Raw genomic sequence first — 21,063 nt, 5'->3', positions numbered from 1 at the left:
CCCGGATAGCAGTAGACGGAATGAGGAGGGGGTGTTTGCGTAGCAGTGAGCTGCGGAGCCGAATGCACCACCTGACTTATCAGGCAGCTACAGTCGCCACGCTTCAAGAGTTTGAAAAACCGCAGGGTGATCAGCATTGCAAGATGGCACTACAGACACAAAACGCGTAGGTGTCGGCAGCCAGAGAGCTTATTAAGGGGTCCAGAGATTTATACCATCTACAATCCAATACGTCTATGAGTCACCTGCTTTTCTCGCTCTCCTGCTTTCTCCTTGGATCTGAACTCTGCAGAAGGAAAAAAAAAGTGATTTTAAATCTGAACTCCAGCCAAATCTATGTGAAAAGAAATATTTAACAGATGTTTAACTCCATCTAGTGCAAGTACCTTATTCTGTAACCCCTGCGGAAGGTTAAAGAGGGCTGCACTCTAAACCAGTCATGTAGCAATAGGGGGTGCAGAGGGTGTGACTGCAATCAGACCCCTGTTCCAGGAGGGCCCAGCCAGCATCGAGTATGTATGTTCCCAGAGGCTGCATTCTGGATGCAGGGAGAAGCTGAGAGATGGCTCTCCCTGCTAGGCCCGGATTTACATCACAGGAGCCTATAGGCACAGATGTCCTAACACCCTAGACTTCGCCCTGCACGAACCCACAAACCCCCGCAAAACCGCACCACTAGTGTGCTGGCCCAGCTATTACTTCTCTATTACTTCCCTTGCCCGTCATAGGTAGCTACAGGTGTCCCTTAGTATTAGGTCGCCAGAGGTACCCTCAGTATTATAGAGGTGCCCCCAACTGAGGGGAGATCTCGTCAGTAAAAAGCTGGTTGAGTAACCTCATTTACAGTCCAAACAAGACTTTGCACAGGGAAGGAGGGAGAAAGGCACTCATTGAGGGGAGTGAGCCGCCTATCCATTACCAGGTGCCTGTTCGCACGTACCTACAGTGCCTTATGGTAAATCCAGCCCAGCTCCCTGCACAAGGAGAATATAACTGGTTGCCTAGCCTACTCCTCTAGTGGCATAATTTGGAATTACAGGGTTTGCCTCTGCGCAGATGTACCGTCTTCCCCCGAATATAAGACACTGTCTTATATTCTTTTTGGGGAGGAAATATGTGCTAGGGCTTATTTTCGGGGGGGGGGGGGGAGGGGGGAGGGGCTAGACGCTTTGTATGGGGAGGTGTGGGGGCTCTTACCGCACCTCCCTTGTGGCTGCGTCCCCCTCCGTTCCAAGCAATTTCTCCGGTGGTGGCGGCGGCGGCGACATGATATTCAAGCTATGAGGGCGCCCTTTGACCCTCACGCTGCACGCAGTACACTTTGCCAGCTTTGCGCTGGGGCTCCCTTCCGTTCATAATCGTGCGCCTGGCTGATGCGTCCCAGGCGCACATTATTACATGAGGGAAGCGTCAGCGCAGAACCGGCAAATCGTACTGCGTGCAGCGTGAGGGTCAAAGGGCGCCCTCATAGCTTGAATACCATGTCTCCGCCGCCGCCACCACCGGAGAAATTACTTGGAACGGAGGGGGACTCAGCCACAAGGGAGGTGCGGTAAGAGCCCACACACCTCCCCATACACACAGCCCCCCCAGCTAGGCCTTATTTTCTTAGTAGGTCTTATATTTCAAGCATGCTTGAAATATAAGGGAGGCCTTATTTTCGGGGTAGGTCTTATTTTAGGGGAAAGACGATAGCTGAAATTAACATTACAGTCTATGGTAGTGCCCCAGTCAGGCGCTAGACAGCATAGAGCAGGCACCAGAGGCCTGACTCACCGGGCATCAGCCATTGCATCTGCTCTTCAGCAGATGCAATTCACTGGTAAGGATTATCATCAGCCTGATGCAGCCTGAAGCACGTGGATGCGACACCAGGGCTGGCGGGGACCAAGGTGCAGGCTTGTGGGGAGGAGGGCCAACATCATCCTCCCCCTCCCTCTCTATGGGACCCCCTCCTGTGCCCCGATAAAGAGCTAGCGGTGTGTGCAGCAGGGCGGTTTATAAATAAGTCCCCTCACCTGCTCACTCTATGCGATGCGTCCGCTCTGGCAGCCGGAATTATAGCTGCAGTGCAACAAAACAAACGCCATTAGTATAGGTGGGTACATAGGATGGCTATATGGGCAAATAAATAGCAGGTGAAATTCTATCTTAAAAAATGTAAAGTCATGCATTTTGGTCGTACCAATGATCTAGGCACCATACAAAATAAATGGGATACTGATGGGGACATCACACTTGGAGAAGGACTTAAAGAGAGTCTGAAGCGAAAAAAAGGAAGATCGATATAATCGTTAATTTCATCAGTTTATTTTCACTTTGCGTGTTCTTTAAAGAGACTCTGAAGCGAAAAGTTTTTGCTACATTTACCTTTTAATACGCTTCAGTACTCATCAGCGGTAAACTGCCGCATCCCCGCCGAAAAACGAGGGCTGCAGACCCCAAATATGGCCGGTGCTTCCTGAAGAGGCAGAGCTCTCTGCTGTAGCTCTGCCTCTTCTGATGTCAAGCGCAGCCCCCTCTCACTCTTACTTCACAGAGGGGCGGGGAGAGGCGGCGATTGACGGCAGGAGAGGCAGATGTTTGCCCGGAGATTTGGGGGGTCTGCAGCCCTCGTTTTTTGGCGGGGATGCGGCGGTTTACCGCTCATGAGACTTCTGAAGCATAGTATAAGGTAAATATAGCAAAAAAAATTCGCTTCAGAGTCTCTTTAAAGGACACGTAAAGTGAAAATAAACGAATGAAAAACGATTGTAGCCATCTTCCTTCTCCTAAAAATGACTTAAGATATTCCACAGTTTTATTTTATGTTTAAATCTACTTTTTAAGTTTTAACTGTTTCATTGTTTTGCTCAATGGCATTCATTGAAGTATGCCAGAGCTAAAAGCTATGAACTATTGACCCTTTTTATCTCTTTCCTGCTCTCAAGACATTTTCTGCTAGGTAGTGATTTATAGTTGGAATTTCTTATCAGTGAGGGTCACACTGTAGTCACTTCCTGTATGAGTCAGGACTGAGTCAGCCACTTACGCACATACCTTATATTTAACTCTTTCAGGCAGAGAAAGAAAAAAAAAGGAACACAGCATACTTATTAGTGTTCTACGCACTGTACATACCCATGTCTATCTCATGATGTCACATGTCACCTCAGGTATCTTTTAAGATACCCATACATCTTGTGATTTAGGTGTACAATCGTCCATTCAATTTATTTTATAGAAACGAGAGAGACTAGATTGTGCTCCAGTATGCCCAATCGATGATATCATGTCGAATTGACCAGCTTAGTCAATCGAGCAGGATGCAAGATTTCAGTCGAACACACAGGAATCGATTAGTTTTTATGCATCATTCGATTGACTGAATCGATTTTTGCATTCAGGGCATGGAGACAAAACATTGGTCAGATCGATTAGTGAAGGTGAATCGCATAGGATATGGCTTGTAGTGTGTGGGTCACTACTCGGTCGACCTTTGATCAACCATACTAAAGTCTATTCCCCAATAAATTTAATCGCTTTGTCGATTGAAATAGAATCGCTACTGGTATGGCTACCTTTACGAGTACTCATCGAACACAAGTTAAATAATCATATTTAATGCTAAGCAGCTGCAGCTAAAGCAAATACAATTTTGAGATAAATTAAAAGAGACATAAAAGCTTGGAATGCTAGGATAATATTGCCTCTGTTTAACTCTCTAGTAAGCCCATATCTGGAATATGGAATTTAGTTCTGGGCACTGTATTACAGGAGGGATGTTGCAGTGTTAGAGCAGGTGCAGAGACCAGCAACAGGGCAGCCATCAGGGGGGTACAACTGACACTGCAGTGAGGGGCCCAAGGCTTGGGGGGGCCCTGGGCCCCCCCTCCCAAAGCGCTGGAAGGGCCGCATGTGCTGGCTGCGGGCCTGTGGCTCACTAACCAGCACACCGCGTTCCAGCACTGAGAGAAGAGTGACATCAGCGCTTGAACGTAGGGAGCAGATGAGTGAGCTCACTACAGCGGACTTTCTATACTTGGGCAACACCTCTATCTGGCTACAGGCTACCTATACTGGCCTACCACTAATACCTGGCTTTCTATACTGGGGCTGGAACCACCTATGCCTTGCTACCTACACTGGGAACCACCCATACCAGGCTACCTATTCCGGGGCACCAACTATAGTTGAATACCTATACTAGGGCACCTGTATCTTGCTGGCCTATACTGGGGCACCACCTATAACAGGCTACCTATACTAGGGCACCAGCTACACCAGGCTACCTACACTGGGGAGAACCCTTCCTGGATACCTTTACTGGGGGCAGCTATACCTGGCTTGGGCAGGGGGGCAAGAGGTAACACGAGGATAAAATAGGCACAGGGAGAAAAGAGATGAGATGGGAACATGAGGTCACACAGAGGGACACAAAAGAGTCACAAACTGAGGTGAGACAGAGGGGGCAAAAGAGTCACAGGAAGAAAAGAGGGGGACAAAAGAGAACGGATTAAGGATAAGGACGGACCTACAAGTTCCGATCTCATTTGTTAACTGGGGACTACCTGTATTTTGCTAGTATTTGGCTCCACCCACAACATGCCATGGCCACGCCCACTTTTTGCCGCATCACGCTGTGCATGCCGCTTTCTTCAGTGTCGGAGCCATGCACATTTTTCGCTGCAGCGCACTTCGCGCACAGACGCGGGTGTGGGGTGGCTAGTGGGCGGGCACAGCAACCAGTAGGTGGGCCTAGGGAGGACAGGGGCCCAGGCCTGATGTGTGAGGGGCCCTAAAATTTCTGATGGCAGCCCCGACCAGCAACAAAACTGAATAGAGGGATGGAAGGTCTCACTTACCAGGAAAGGTTAGAGAAACTCGCATGGAGGAAAAAAAAAGTGTTAGCCATTTATTTAGGAAAGGGTTCTTTACAGTAAGAGTGATTAAAACATGGAATGTATTACCACAGGAAGTAGATATGGCAAATTCTATATCTGCGTTTTTAAGGGGGCTTAGATGCTTTCCCTGCATTGAAAGGACATCCAAAGTTATAACTGATAAGTAATTCCCGGTGGTGTTGATCCGGGGATTTCATCGGGAGTCAGGAACTTCTTTTTTTACTTTTTGGCTATTTGGACCATGCCTTTTAAGGGTTGTTTGCCTTCCTCTGGATCAGCAGGGATATGTGAGGATGCAGGCTGGTGCTGTACCTTGTCTGGTTGAACTTGGTGGACGTATATCTTTTTTTTAACCCAAATAACTCTAAAGGTGGCCACACACGATACAATAAAATGATCCGATTTTACAGCAATTTGATAAAAACAATCGTATCTCTCGAAAAAAATCGAAAGCTTTTTTTTCATTCGACTAAAAAATCTGATCGGATTTCCCGTTTTTTTCGATTTAAATCGATCCGGAATGCCAGATATTTCTCTTCAATTTCAACTAAAAATTGTATGGTGTGTGTTGGATTGTCATTTTATTAATATACACACCCTAGCAATTTTTTCAGAGTTCCCAATCATTTTTATCATACTTGGGGAAAAATGTAATATAGCTGTGTGGTACATTGGTCATATTTTTAAAATGTTACAATCAGTCAGAAAAGTTGATTGCAATTCTTAAAATTGAACAGATATTTAAAAAATTGTATGGGGTGTGGCCACATTAACTATGATTCCAATCCTATATAATAATACCAAAGTGTCAGTTTGCTGTCTGTGAACCTCATTGCATTCTGGGAAACAACAGGTTTTGCCAACTGCCAAGCAAGTAACATCTCCGTGTGCATATTCTTTGGACAGCGATGGGGGATGGGCAATCGGGACGCATCTGTACATGCACTGCAGATTTTGGGGAGGGGGCTAGCGGCCGTTTAACGGGCGGGCTTTTTTACTAGTCATTAATAAAATGCTCCCAGCACTGTGTTCAGCCATCTCTCACTGTAGCCAAGCCGAGCTATAGGGATATCCAGTGTAACATGCTGCTGGGTGCAGGACTGGTTCTAGTTATAATGCGGCCCCTGGGTGAAATTAACCTGGTAGACCCCTATGACATACCAACCCCCTAAAGTGGCACAAGGGGGGGCCCTTTGTTTCCGCCAAATCCCCCCCCCCCTTCCCCTCCAGGGCACATGAGCTGGCTGCAACCCCCAACCCAAGGTCTCCCCTCAACTTTGTTGTGTTCCCCTGTAAAGGTGTCAGCAGTGTACTGACTCACCTGTCCCGTCTGGTGTGCTTCACCATCAGTCTGTGGTGCCGTGCGGTCCTGTTTGTATCCTCGCAAAGGAGGCTCACCTCAGTGACCGGTCGTATGTTATTAAATCATACACGAACTGCCAAACTAAGAAGATGCATCCAGCTAGATGAAGGTGGGAATGCCATAAGGAGAGAGCCAGCCGGGACAGGCGAGTCGCTACACTGCTGAAAACTTTGCAGGGGAGCACAAAGTAGGGGTGGGGGTGGGGGAGGGGGGAAGACAGTGGTGGTGGGAGGGGGATTGGCATTTTGCTCTACCACACTGTCCAGTCAGCAGGCAGAGGGACCAGACATAAGAGGAAGATGGACTCAAGGACCAGATAATGGAGCAAGTCTGAATCACAGGACTAGGAGGACAAGTAAGACACCCCTACATCATATTTACACATTTCAAGTGAAGACACCACTGCTGCATTCAATTGGTCCCGGTTTAACCATTTGCATACAATTACCATAACATTTGCATGACCTTGAAATTATTTACATCTCTTTGACCACCTCTGCTGCCAGCCTGTAAAATATTTCCATACATATTTTCTTCCCACATTTATTTAAAAAAAAAAAAATGGTCCTGAAGTAGGACATTAATCTTCTGTGCCAATATATACTGTGCAGAGATTGCAGCACCAAAAGGATTCATTCCTTATCAGTCTGCTCAGACTAATAAAACCGCACTCTCGCCGTGTGGCTAAATGATCTTATCTCAGCAATCCTCAGTCAGTGTCGCTAATCACATTCGTCTGTTAGCACAGGAAGATATACTAATCTGCATATAATTATAGACCTATGGCACAATTCACACGTAGAGCTGTGAGTCATGTCATTATGCTGGGTATACACGATGCTATTTCCCATGTCAGATCTGCTCCTGTTCAATAATGGGGTCAATTTTCCAAAGTTATCATGGGAGATTGATCCCGTTATCCAATTAAGAGCAGTTTGGACATGTACACACAATGCAACTTCCTGTCAGATTACCTGTAGATCGGACGGGAAATTTGTTGACTTTTCCATGGCAACATTTGCATTGTATTCCTTAAAGGGAACCTGAAGCAAGTAAAATTATTTAAAATAAACACATGCCGTAGCTGCAAATGAATATTACATACTAACCTCACCGTCGGTTCCTCTCAGAATCTCGCCATTTTCTTCTTACAGTGATCCCTTTCAGTTCTGACAATATTTTGTCAGGACGAGAAATATACCAGTTGCTGTCAGTTATGTATCAGCAGCTGTCAGTTACAACTGAATGTGCAAGGTAATGTCCATGCTTCCCTATGGCTCAAGTGGGTGATATTACAGTTTAACAGTGTGCTGATCAGGAAGCTGTTATGGGGTAATGGCCATTTTTGAAATGGAGGATGGAGAATTCCAGTGATCACAGTGGACAAACGGGATGCAGGAGAGGAGAAAGAGATTGAGGAGTAGACTACACGGGAGGTAAGTATGACCTGTGTATGGTTATTTTGACTTTTTATTTTCAGTTCAGGTTCACATGATGTGATATATATTTTATAGTGAGATACAGCCTGATGTTGTGATTATGTTTACACTGACTGATATCACTTATGTTGCAAAGGTATACTTTTTTTGATAATGCTCACATGTTCTGTACCATGATTTGTATATGAGGATCTCACATGCCATTATGGGCTATTGAGAACCTCTCTGTTTTAATCTTTTTAGTATCTTTGGCCGTTTTAGCTATTCTATTGTTTATAATATGTTGATTGGCATAGGCCTATCCTGAGTTGTTGCTATTTGTTTTAAAGGCACAAACACAGACCTGAGGAAGCGTTTTTTACCAAGAAATGCGTTGTCAATTGTGTCAAAACTAAAGTTTTACTACTACTACTACCTTGTACTTGAGTCTTACTATACCAAGGTACACACACATGGGGCCTGATTCACAAAGCGGTGCTAACAGTTAGCACCCTGGTGAAAAGCCCTTTATCACGCCTAAACTCAGTTTAGGCATGATAAGTTTTAGGTGTGATAAGTTTAGGCATGATAAGTTTAGGCGTGATAAGTTTAAGCACCAACTGTGTTAGCACCGCAGTGCACAGCTGATCAAAAGTTTTGCGCTAGCAAAGTTTGGTGCACTTTGCATAGAGTTTAATGGCGCTGCTTTGCGTGCGGGACTTTGCACGCTATTTACACTTATCTAAACTTAGCATGCCTAAACTTATCACGCCTAAACTGGCTTTTCACCAGTGTGGTGCAAAGGTAATCACGCCTAAAGTCTTTTAGGCATGATAACTGAGTTATCACCGCTTTGTGAATCAGGCCCATATTGTCTAATCATACTTCAATACACCACAGAGAGTATAGCCATACTCTGATGGGCACCTCCTATTACCACTTCTCAGTTACTATCACCCCTGTATAGGGGAGTGTGTACTTGGGACCTCCCAAGTTAGCCACCTTTTTTATTGGGAGCTGCGACCGGACGTTTCGATTGGATTCAAGGCCGAGTGAGGATGGTACTTCCTCTCATGCTGAATGAGTGGTTGCTATCTTAGCGACCCAATTTTGTGAATATAATTCTTATTTTCTGCACATCTTCTGGTGTTCAAGCGATAATTACACCAGATCGGGCTCCCGGTCTCCCTGTGCCTTTTGTGTCTTTCTTAAGAATCTGCGAAGATTCAAACCCTGGTCTGCTGTGTTAGCGATGGTTTCCTTAACTAGTACACTATCCAGCTATGAGGAATTCTCTCTCTTTTCTGGGAGACCAGGTATAGTTCTACTAGCTTCGGAATGCCCAGTAAACATTCCGCAGAGATCACCCGACAGAACTAAAAAGGTTGCCGCCTGTGATACATTTCAGAATGTAAATCAGGGAAAGGAAAGATTTTACAATGGGCAAACACTGATGAAATAACTCCTCCCGGTCTCCCAGGAATATAAAGTCTCTCATTGACATTCAGGCTTGTCTGTTTCCCTGTGCTTTTAGCTCTATCCCTTGCCTCACTAACAATCACACAGCATTTCCCAGCATCCTCCAGCGCTATTGTCCAATTTCTTCAGGTTTACATCGGCAAACAATTTAGTAAATTAGCAGGACAGAGCAAAGCCGTCACTCGGAATTCTGATCTGTTGGCATTTCATCACACAGGAATGCGATCTTATCTAGTGGCGGCTTGCAATCTTCCCTCCATTCTTGTATCACAAAAGGGAATATTTTTTCTCCCCTGCTGTTATTTGCATATCTCTGTATGAACAAAAACTACGGCCGTGAGATGCAAAATGAATCTCTTGTTTACAGGGCAGACAGGCCCAGCGCGGATCAATAAGAAGATATGAAGATGCCTAATAGCTGCTAATATTCCAAAGCAAATCATCTCGCTTAATTAACATTTGGCATGATGATGGAAAGGGCTTTGTTAAGGCAAAATTTCATTTTCTTTGAAGAATGGCTATAAAAACCTGCACCAATGCTACACAAATCTTTTTGCAATCCAATGTTAAAGTGGACCTGAACTCAGAGTGTCCTCTCTGCTTTAACTGATACGCAACTGCATAATAACCGTTAAACAAAAACATTTCTTTGTTACAGCTGATACAAATTCTAAACTACATCTGCATGGTTTCTACTTCCGGATTCATGGAAGCAGACATATTGTTTACATCCTGTACTTTCAAATGATCTTATCTGCCGTGGCAGTCATGTGACTCCAAGGAGAGGTCAAATTACAATCACAATCAACTTGTGATTAGACACAAATGAGAGGGTATTAAACAGGCTAAACTCTCAAAATACATACAGGGTGCACAAAATACATACAGGGTGCATTTCTCTAGGTTTTCCTTCTGCCCTGTGCAAAAGTTCAGGTTCACTTTAACCTCCTTAGCGGTCTGGACGAGCTCAGCTCGTCCATTACCGCTGGAGGGTGCCGCTCAGGCCCTGCTGTGCCGATTTGTTTCAAATAAAAAGGAGCACACTCAGCCGGCACTTTGCCAGCCGCGTGTGCTACCTGATCGCCGCCGCTCTGCGGCGATCTGCCGCGAGCAGCAGCAAAAGAGGGTCCCCCCCCAGCTGCCTGAGCCCTGCGCAGCCGGACCAATCACTTCCGGCCAGCGCTAAGGGTTGGATCGGAGGCATCTGACGTCAGGACGTCGGCTGACGTCCATGACGTCACTCCGCTCGTCGCCATGGCGACGAGGAAAGCGGAACAAAAAACGGTGCTTATCACGGCATTTCTTGTTACTTCTCAGAAGTACGCATCAGGAACGCCCTCTAGTGGGCTTTCATGCAGCCAACTTTCAGTTGGCTGCATGTAATAGTTTTTTTTTTTTTTTTTTTTTTTTTTTTTTTTTTTTTAAAACCCTCCCGCAGCCGCCCTGGCGATCTTAATAGAACGCCAGGGAGGTTAAATATGCTTGTTGGACTGAGCAGCTGCTGATCAGTAAGGCCAGGTTCACAGTAGTGAGTAGCGAGTTGCAGAGAGGCATAATGTCAGCTTTGTTATCTGGCTTGCCGCACTGCAATGCACCACCTATTGTGATGTTCACAGTGCAGCTGCGTTGTGGTATAGCGGCATGTTGCATGGTAACAGTGCATGCAGTGCCTTATTTATTTATGGTATTTATAAAGCACCAACATATTACGCAGCGCTGGATATTCGTTTAGGTTACAGACAATATTTAGGGGTGACATACAGCAATATGACAATACAGGAATACATGCAAACCAGATCACACAGCACAGTATGAGTACCAGGTAATGCTTAGTCAGTCACTGGAGGGGAGCAGGGAGATTAGGCAAGTTAGGTTCACTCAGATCCATAGGATAGGTGTACAGTGATGGAGCTGCGTTATCAGGTAGGAGACATAAGGAGGACGACCCTGCCTAAAGGCTTACAATCTAGAGGGAGAGGAGGGGACACAAAAGGTAGGGCCTTACAGCAAAATGCGTGCATGAACACGCAACGCAATGCATGGATAATGCGCAGCACCGTTTTCCCGTTACAGGATACACTGTGAACGTAGCCTAAGGACTGGGCTCCACTAGAGCCTTTTGGCAGCTTTTTGGATTGTCCACAATTCAAAAAAACAAAAAAAACAAAAACACTTTGCCAATGAAAGTCAATGGTGGAGAGCCCACTAGAGCGATTGCAGTTGGGGCTTATCGCAATCGCAGCTCATGCAGCATTTTGGGGGTGATTGCGCTCCAATGTAAAGGATACAAGCACTGCAAAATCGTTTTTCAAAGCGATTTTTGGGGCCTTTTTTTAAAAAAATATAAAGTTAAATATACTTATTGGGTGCCCCAATTGTCACGATGTCTGGGTTCCATCCGTAACCCCACCCCCTAGCAGAAGAGGTCCCAGTCGCTTACCTGATTGGAGCTAAAGAAACACCTTATGACCTCTTGTGCTAGGCGGCGGGTCTATGGGCCAAAGCTGGACATCGGGACACCCAATAAGTATAATAAAAGTTTTAATCACACAGAAAAAAAACAAACGCAAAATGAATACTTCCAAACACGCAGGAATCACGGTCGTGCTCAATCAGGCGATTGCTTCACAAAGCGCAATTTCAAAGTGCAGCAGTGATTGCTAGTGTTTTTTTGAAAATGTAGAAAACACTGAGAATCCCCCATGAGGAGATTAAGTAAACCAAAACCATGTCAGATCTGTCAGATTTTTCCTATCTATTATAAGTGACAGCAACATAGGAAAATGTAATTCATAGAGCACATTCTGTATGTATGCAAACCAGAGATGGATGTAATGGGGCCCTAGGCAAGGTAGTAGATTTGGGGCCCACTTGTGGGTCTGTGATGGACATTTCATCAGAGCATGAAAATTGAAAAAGAAAATGGGAGTTGCAGAACAAGCGCTGGCCTATTGGACTGGAGCCGGCCTCAGGCCAACACTGATAGCAGCACTGAGCAGAAGCGGCCACTTAAACATTCTGGTGGCCAAACCAATGTCCCCATTCAGTATTCATCACACTGCAAAGAAATCTCTCACAAGAAGAAAAAAATCCCGCAAAGCCCTGACCTCGTAGATGAACATATGAGGTGTGTTAACTTCTCCATTAGGCCTGAAGCAGAGGCTCATTAGGAGCTAATCAGTCCAATTTATTTCCACTATTAGGCAGCATTTCAGCTGGAGAGATCATCCTGCTAATGGCAGAACAAAGCGTATCGGCAGAACAGGTATACACAACTCAAATCTGCGAACGGAGAGGGGGGGGGGGGGGGGGGGAGAGAGAGAGAGAGAGAAAAAAAGATGGAGGAGGAGGAGGAGGAGGAGAAGGAGGAAGAGAGAGAGAGAGAGAGAGAGAGAGCGAGAGAGAGATGAGAGAGGAGAGAGGAGAGATGAGAGAGGAGAGATGAGAGAGGAGAGATGAGAGAGGAGAGATGAGAGAGAGATGAAGAGAGAGAGATGGATGAAGAGAGAGAGAGATGAAGAGAGAGAGATAGATGAAGAGAGAGAAAGATAGAGAGAGAGAAAGATGGAGAGAGAAAGATGAAGAGAGAGATGAAGAGAGAGAGATAGAGAGAAGGAAAGGAGGAAAAGAAAGTATGCCGGAGGCACACAAGTGGCTCCAGCATACTGCACAGGGGATCCATCTGAAAATGGCGCCTGCGAATAATGGCGCATGGTGTTGCCGCTAATCCGTTTGCCTCTTATCGCTATTTAACGTTAAAGCCTTATTGTTATTTAGCGTTAACACACAGAACCCTCTCTGTACCTATCCCTAACCCCTAAACCCCCCTGGTGGTGCCTAACCCTAACCACCCCCTGGTGGTGCCTAACCCTAAGACCCCCCCCCTGGTGGTGCTTGACCCTAAGACACCCCCTGGTGGTGCCTAACCCTAAGACACCCCTCTGGTGGTGCCTAACCCTAAGACACCCCTCTGGTGGTGCCTAACCCTAAGACACCCCTCTGGTGGTGCCTAACCCTAAGACACCCCTCTGGTGGTGCCTAACCATAACCACCCCCCTGGTGGTGCCTAACCCTAACCACCCCCCTGGTGGTGCCTGACCCTAACCACCCCCCTGGTGGAGCCTGACCCTAAGACCCCCCCTGGTGGTGCTTGACCCCAAGACACCCCTCTGGTGGTGCCTAACCCTAAGACACCCCTCTGGTGGTGCCTAACCCTAAGACACCCCTCTGGTGGTGCCTAACCCTAAGACACCCCTCTGGTGGTGCCTAACCCTAAGACACCCCTCTGGTGGTGCCTAACCCTAACCACCCCCCTGGTGGTGCCTAACCCTAACCACCCCCCTGGTGGTGCCTAACCCTAACCACCCCCCTGGTGGTGCCTAACCCTAACCAACCCCTGGTGGTGCCTAACCCTAAGACCCCCCTGATGGTGCCTAACCCTAAGACTCCCCCCTGGTGGTGCCTAACCCTAAATCTCCCCTGGTGGTGCCTAACCCTAACCTTGACAGTGTTACATTAAATCCATTCACGGTTTTGTAGTTAAATAACGTCTGCAGTTTGGCTTATGTAGGGCGATATTGATAAATAACGTTACTGTGGGCAATAACGTCTGCTGTTTGGCAAATGAACGGCAGTGGCACTATTGATAAATAACGTTAGTGTGTGCCACTATTGATAAATAACGTTAGTGTGTGCCGTTTTTCTTCTTTTTCCCTGTGCGCCATTATTATGCAGTACTAACGATAAATAGTGATAAGCGTATCTTTTTAATGCGGAGCCATTTTTCACTGATCCGCTGCACGGGTGTGGCCTTACTTGCACAGGTGCAGTACGCTGTGCTCGTGCATTCTTATGCCGGTCGCGAGTGGCAACGGAGGTGCGGTCCAGAGGCTTCCCTCTTCTTAGGCAAGTATGTGGTTTTTGGCCAGACATTCAAGAGTAAGATACTTATCACCACCTCCTCCTGACCACCCACCAGTGCTGGACCCTCTGGAAGTTTGTGGCTGCCTTCCCATCCATGAACAAGTGTGGTAGCACAGCGCAGTAGCAGAGAGTCGCTAGCGTGACCCATTCGGCACGTCATACTGCACAGGTGTAAAGTGACCTGTGCCTGCACAGTGCTTCCACACTCATTCACAGATGGGAACGCAGCCGCAAGCGCTCTTTGCCAAGACCCTTGTCAAAGAGGTTTGGTGGCTCCCAGTGCTGGATGGATGGAGGAAAAGGGGACGTTGGAAGCCTCTGGATTATCTAGAGGCTTCCCTCTACCGAGGTAAGTACCCCTTTGCGCCAGTTGGGGGGGGGGGGGGCAGAGGAAGGTAAAGAGAGAGTGCGCATGAGAGGGGCATAAATTGCCACTACTTTTGGTGCAAACTGTGCCATAGAGTATGGGTACCATTACCGATACTCTGCTACTAGTTTAGTGGTGGTTCTCGCTCAATTGCCACCATTTTCATCAGTAAATATCCCCTAACCTATCCTTTAGCACTGATACACCGAATACTGACAGCCTTGGTGCTGCCATGTCGCCCGAGAAATCGGGTGCCAACCCCTGTGAAGCACCACACCTGGTATGCCCCAGAGGAGTGGAGCCTCACTCTGAAAAACTTTCATCACTTTTTTTGCTTAGATTTTAGAAGACAGGTCTGTGGGGTTGGCAGCGTTGGGAACTTCACATGCGGCAGCTACATAGTGCCAGCTGGGCGTCCTCCCGCTGATAATGCTGGTTTATTTTTGAAGTCCCCTAAGCCGTAGGCTGGATTCTCATGTCATCGCCGGCTCTGCGCACTAACTAAGCACATTTGCCCGGAGAGGCGATTTTCACTCCACCGACTTTATAGCGTGACATCTCGAAGGCGTGTAAACGCTGAGCTCTGCCGCCGCTGCAGGGATTTCAGAGGCCAGAGTGTGCGCGGCATGTTACTTGTTATAGAAATTTCCTTCTTTACCCTGAATGATCATTTCCTACCATCTCCACAGTCAAGACATTATCCCCGCTGCGTTATACGCCCGGGAGGGGACTGCAGCAGCCTGCGCTACATGCTAAATGCCACAATGCTCTTTACACAACAATATGAAAGCTCAACAGCAAAGTAGGTGATATATAGCAAGGAAATGAACAGCGCTACTTACAAACAGGCAAGTGCCTACCTGCAAAAGAGTGCAAGCCCCACTTGTGGGATATAATACACACCGAGCATACACATGACCTGTCTACCACTGAAGGATGTTGGTTTCCTTTAACAGCTTGCATGCAACCTATTAAGTACTCGTCCCTCCCACTGCGAAGAAGTCAATCCTCCATGGAAGGGGCCTAACACTAACTAAATCCTAACCTATGTATATGCATAGCCTGGGTGCGGCTAATCAAGTAAAATCGAAAATTGCAAATTGCGCAAAAGGTGGATCAGCGCAACACCAGGCCGCCTCCGAATGGCCTCCATCAGAGATGCGCTGAGCCCCCCCAGGAACTTCAAACGCACCTTGAACCCAAACAGAAGCTCTGCATATACACCAAAAGCATGGCTGTTAAGTGGGAGCAGCTGACCAAAAACTAATTAAATTAGTACATAGCAAGGAAATGAACTGCGCTACTTAAAAACAGGCAAGTGCCTGCCTGCAAAAGAGTGCAAGCCCCACTTGTGGGATATAATACACACCGAGCATACACATGACCTGTCTACCACTGGAGGAGGATGTTGGTTTCCTGTAACAGCTTGCATGCAACCTATTAAGTACTCGCCCCTCCCACTGCGAAGAAGTCGATCCTCCATGGGAGGGGCCTAACACTAACTAAATCCTAACCTATGTATATGCATTACCTGGGTGCGGCTAATCAAGTAAAATCGAAAATTGTGCAAAAAGTAGGTGATATGTTTATGGATGATCTCTACCAGTCTGGTGATCAGAAAGTCGCTCTTCAAATACTTTGGAAAACTATAGCTTCTAGTGCCAAATGCCTCTGTGCTGCTGGAGGACTCTGCTCCTTCCACTATCTAACCCTCCTCTCCTGATATACTCTGTGCTGCTGGAGGACTCTGCTCCTTCCTCTAGCTAACCCTCCTCTCCTGATATACAATGTGCTGCTGGAGGACTCTGCTCCTTCCACTATCTAACTCTCCTCTCCTGATATACTCTGTGCTGCTGGAGGACTCTGCTCCTTCCTCTGTATAACCCTCCTCTCCTGATATACTCTGTGCTGCTGGAGGACTCTGCTCCTTCCACTATCTAACCCTCCTCTCCTGATATACTCTGTGCTGCTGGAGGACTCTGCTCCTTTCTCTATCTAACCCTCCTCTCCTGATATACTCTGTACTGCTGGAGGACTCTGCTCCTTCCTCTATCTAACCCTCCTCTCCTGATCCACTCTGTACTGCTGGAGGACGCTGCTGCTCCCTCCACATTCTTCTCCCCAATACACTCTGCTCTTTCCACCAACCTCTTGGAGGTTTCTGCAATAAACATCTGTTAGAATATGAGTACAAGACAGACAGAGTCTGGAGAATGGATTTAATAGGCACACTGACAGCTGTCAAAATTGTATAGTGCAACGCTTGGTGCGCAGAGATATAGAAATCCAATAAAGAAGCATAAGATCGGGGAAGGCAGGAGACAAGCCGGCACACAGGCACTGTGTTTACATGAATGCAGTCACCTCATTATTCTGCATTAACATCATGTAAGCAGATACACAGAACTGTGTGCATAGAAAAGTATAGAGTAATGTTTAATTCCATCGCATTTGTGACCAGTGTTTATGGACTGCTGCAGTATATGATATGAGCTCATGTAAAATGTTCATCCATCTACAGTGGTTTGCAAAAGTATTCGGCCCCCTTGAAGTTTTACACATTTTGTCACATTACTGCCACAAACATGAATCAATTTTATTGTAATTCCACGTGAAAGACCAACACAAAGTGGTGTACACGTGAGAAGTGGATCGAAAATCATACAGGATTCCAAACATTAAAAAAATAATAATAATAACTGCAAAATGGGGTGTACGTAATTAACTTTGTGCAGTGCACGACTAATAGTTGTCCTATGGACAGATTCCCCCACCTCAGCTGTAGATCCCTGCAGCTCGTCCAGAGTCACCATGGGCCTCTTGACTGCATTTCTGATCAGCGCTCTCCTTGTTGGGCCTTTGAGTTTAGGTGGACGGCCTTGTCTTGGTAGGTTTACAGTTGTGCCATTTCTGAATGATCGCTTGAGCAGTGCTCCATGGGATGTTCACGGCTTTGGAAATCTTTTTGTAGCCTAAGTCTGCTTTAAATTTCTCAATAACTTTATTTCTGACCTGTCTGGTGTGTTCTTTGGACTTCATGGAGTTGTTGCTCCCAATATTCTCTTAGGGCCTGTTTCCACTAGGAGTGGTGCGATGCGGCTATATAGCTCCATCGCACCGTGGGTGTGCTGAAACACATGCATGCCAGTGGAAGAGTTTCCACTGCATGCATGTTGTGCGATGCAGAGCGATCCGAAAACCTGCAGCATGCTGCAGATTTTCGCACGGCCTGCATCCGCCCGCAGCCGCGTCCCATCTCCTCAATTCACTGCGGAAGTGATGCGGCCGGCGGCGGAAGTGATGCGATGCGGCTAGGTAGCCGCACTCGCATCACTTGCTAGTGGAAACGGGCCCTTAGACAACCTCTGAGGTCGTCACAGAGCAGCTGTATTTGTACTGACATTAGATTACACACAGGTGCACTTTATTTAGTCATTAGCACTCATCAGGCAATGTCTATGGGCAACTGACTGCACTCAGACCAAAGGGGGCTGAATAATTACACACACCCCACTTTGCAGTTATTTATTTGTAAAAAAATGTTTGGAATCATGTATGATTTTCGTTCCACTTCTCATGTGTACACGACTTTGTGTTGGTCTTTCACGTGGAATTCCAATAAAATTGATTCAGGTTTGTGGCAGTAATATGACAAAATGTGGAAAACTTCAAGGGGGCCGAATACTTAACTTTTGCAAACCACTGTAAATCACGCAGTCAGATCAGCCGCTGTTCATGGATAGTGGTAGTATCACACAGCAATTTCACAAACTGCACCGCACAGACTCTCGGGGGATTTTAAGCGTACATTTGAAAACATTGCTTCAATATTACTGACTTTTTCCTTTCATTCTTTGAAGAGGATTCCTATTGGTATTTTTACTGTTACAGTTAGTATTCTGTGTAATTCTACTTTCAGTTGTTTGGAATTTTGTACTGGCTTTCTTCTTTTAAGCATTATTAAAAGGCATACCTCCCAACTTTTTGAGATGAGAAAGAGGGACCCTTAAGCCACGCCCTCGCCACGCATACTATAAAGATTTCGTAAGAAAAATATGTTTAATAATTGAAACGACACTGGTCCTTTCTATCCTGGTTCTTTTTCCTTAATAATAACATTTTAAAGTTAGTAGTAATATATCAATTTAAAGAATGGGAATACATTTTAGAGTGAAACTTTTTTAGTAGATATATATATATATATATATATATATATATATATATTTTTATTTTTTTTTTACATAGAAAAAGGGACAAAGTTCTGAAAGGAGGAGGAAAGAGGGACAGGGCTCCCAAAGAAGGACTGTCCATCCAAAAGACGGACAGTTAGGAGCTATGTTGAAGGACCTTTAATGCAAACAAAGTAGGCAGCTAAAAATCTGACAGAACCGACAGGTTTTGGGCCAGTCTATCTCTTCATGGGGGATTCTCAGGGTTTTCTTTGTTTTCAACAGTTTCCTGAACAGCAGTTGCACAATTGAACTGACAAAATAGTGTGCCAGTGATTAGGGAGGCTGGCACCTTACAGTTTGGCAGTTAAACTGATGTTTAGGAAATGCTGTTGAAAACCAAGAAAACCATGAGAATCCCCCATGAGGATATGGACTTGCCCAAAACCTTGACTTTTTTTAGATTTTAACTGCCTGCTTTTTTCGCGATGGTGGTCCTTTAAGACATAGGTGTCGAATTCCAGGCCTGGAGTGTCATATCCATGCCAGTGTTTAGGACGGACTGAGAAAGAGTAATGTGTTCTACTTCTACCTGATGGACCACACCTTTCCGGATTCAGACCCATCAATTTATGTGAGCTGTGTCAAAACTGTGTGAGGACCTCGGCCCTCGCAGGACCGGTTTGACAGGCCTGCTTTAAGACCTTGTACAGGGTCACTTTTTGACTAAATACAGAATACTTGAATATAAAACCGCATTTTGAAAATTATTTTTAACTACAGTATATTAACCCAGTTTGTTTAACATGTCTTCTGCTAATGAAAATGTTTTGAAAACCATTCAACACACCACATGCCAATAGGGCGCGACAAAGTAAAAAAAAAAAAAAAAATTACTTAAGGGCCTATTCACACCTGGGCAATTCGTGGTGGGCCAGCCAGCCACTGAGCAATTTTACCACCTCCAAGTAGTATGAAGGTCAACAGAAATGTAATACTTTGAGCAGATCGTGTAGGTAAACCCTCGTACTACATGGAGGTGGTAAAACTGGTCAGTGATTGGCCAATCATAATTGAAAGTGTGTGCCAGGCTTTAGAGGGGATGTAGGGACTGTGACTGCTCAAGGATCACTTTACCAAAAAGGGGCCTGCCAGGGGTATTCCTTTAACTGTTGTATTAGCTTTTCATTGGTGCTGTTCTGGTGGTAATTATCACCTCTAAATGTGCTTTGAATAGCGGTACCGTGTTTCCCTAAAAATAAAATTCTTATATCCATTTTTCAGAGCTAGCGTGGTTCTGCATTAAAGGGAAGGTTCAGGGAGGGTGGGTAAAAAATAAAAATCAAATTCCACTTACCTGGGGCTTCCTCCAGCCCGTGGCAGGCAGGAGGTGCCCTCGCCGCCGCTCCGCAGGCTCCCGGTGGTCTCCGGTGGCGCGCCTGACCTGGCCAGGCCGGCTGCCAGGTCGGGCTCTTCTGCGCTCCAAGGCCCGGAACTTCTGCGTCCCACGCCGGCGCTCTGACGTCATCGGACGTCCTCCGTGCTCTACTGCGCACGCGCAGTAGTTCTACGCATGCGCAGTAGAGCACGGAGGACGTCCGATGACGTCAGAGCGCCGGCGTGGGACGCAGAAGTTCCGGGCCTTGGAGCGCAGAAGAGCCCGACCTGGCAGCCAGCCTGGCCAGGTCGGGCGCGCCACCGGACACCACCGGGAGCCTGCGGAGCGGCGGCGAGGGCACCTCCTGCCTGCCACGGGCTGGAGGAAGCCCCAGGTAAGTGGAATTTGATTTTTATTTTTTACCCACCCTCCCTGAACCTTCCCTTTAAGCATAGCTACCGCCTGAGGAAAGAAACTGTTCCTGGGCATGGACGTTTCTGTTACAACTGACCGCTATCTCACACCTGAAGGCAGAAGCTGGAAGATGGAGTGAGCAGGGTGGGAGGGGTCAGAGGCAATCTTGGTCGCTCTTTTTTTGCACCTGCTAGTGTAGGGGTAGGTAAGCTGCAGCCAGTTACTCTTTCTGCTGAATGATGCACTGCAGTCTCACCTTCTCCCGTACAAGCAAGAAATTTAGAATCAGGATGATACCATTTATTGGCTAACTAAAAAGAATAAGAGTAAGCGAGCTTTCGGATGTAAAGTCTGTTTGCACGACAAAGGCCATGACAGCCGATTGCTCTTATGCCTCCCAGGGGGACAGCCGTGTCACACGGCTGTCCCCAGTACAGCGCTGCCATAGATCGCAGTGGTGTACAGTGTAAATAGATGGTGGTTTCCCCGTCTAACGGTCTCCTAGCAGCAATCGCCGCTGGTAGACTGATGACGGAGCAGAGCTCCGCCATTCAAGCAGAGATGCATGGGCATCTCCTGCAAAACCCAGCCCCAGGGCTTCACGCCAATTGGCGTTGAGCGGTCCTGGGGCTGCCGCCACATCTACACCAATTGGAGTGGAGCGGTCGG

General features: G+C 46.6%; 1 long non-coding RNA gene across 4 annotated transcripts in view; it reads right to left on the bottom strand.

The window, feature by feature from the left end:
- Positions 1-21,063, bottom strand: part of LOC137538445 (uncharacterized) — a 281,561-nt gene that overhangs the window by 228,045 nt on the left and 32,453 nt on the right. For 3 of the 4 annotated variants that reach the window (XR_011024787.1, XR_011024790.1, XR_011024788.1), the window contains one exon: positions 246-286. This is a non-coding gene — a long non-coding RNA (uncharacterized lncRNA). Of the gene's footprint in view, positions 1-245; positions 287-2,018; positions 2,065-21,063 lie in introns of all 4 variants that reach the window. The other variant, XR_011024789.1, reaches the window with a different exon arrangement.

This window comes from Hyperolius riggenbachi, chromosome 11 (genome assembly GCF_040937935.1).
Source record: "Hyperolius riggenbachi isolate aHypRig1 chromosome 11, aHypRig1.pri, whole genome shotgun sequence".
Lineage (NCBI taxonomy): Eukaryota > Metazoa > Chordata > Amphibia > Anura > Hyperoliidae > Hyperolius > Hyperolius riggenbachi.
This window is presented reverse-complemented; position numbering and strand designations above follow the sequence as displayed.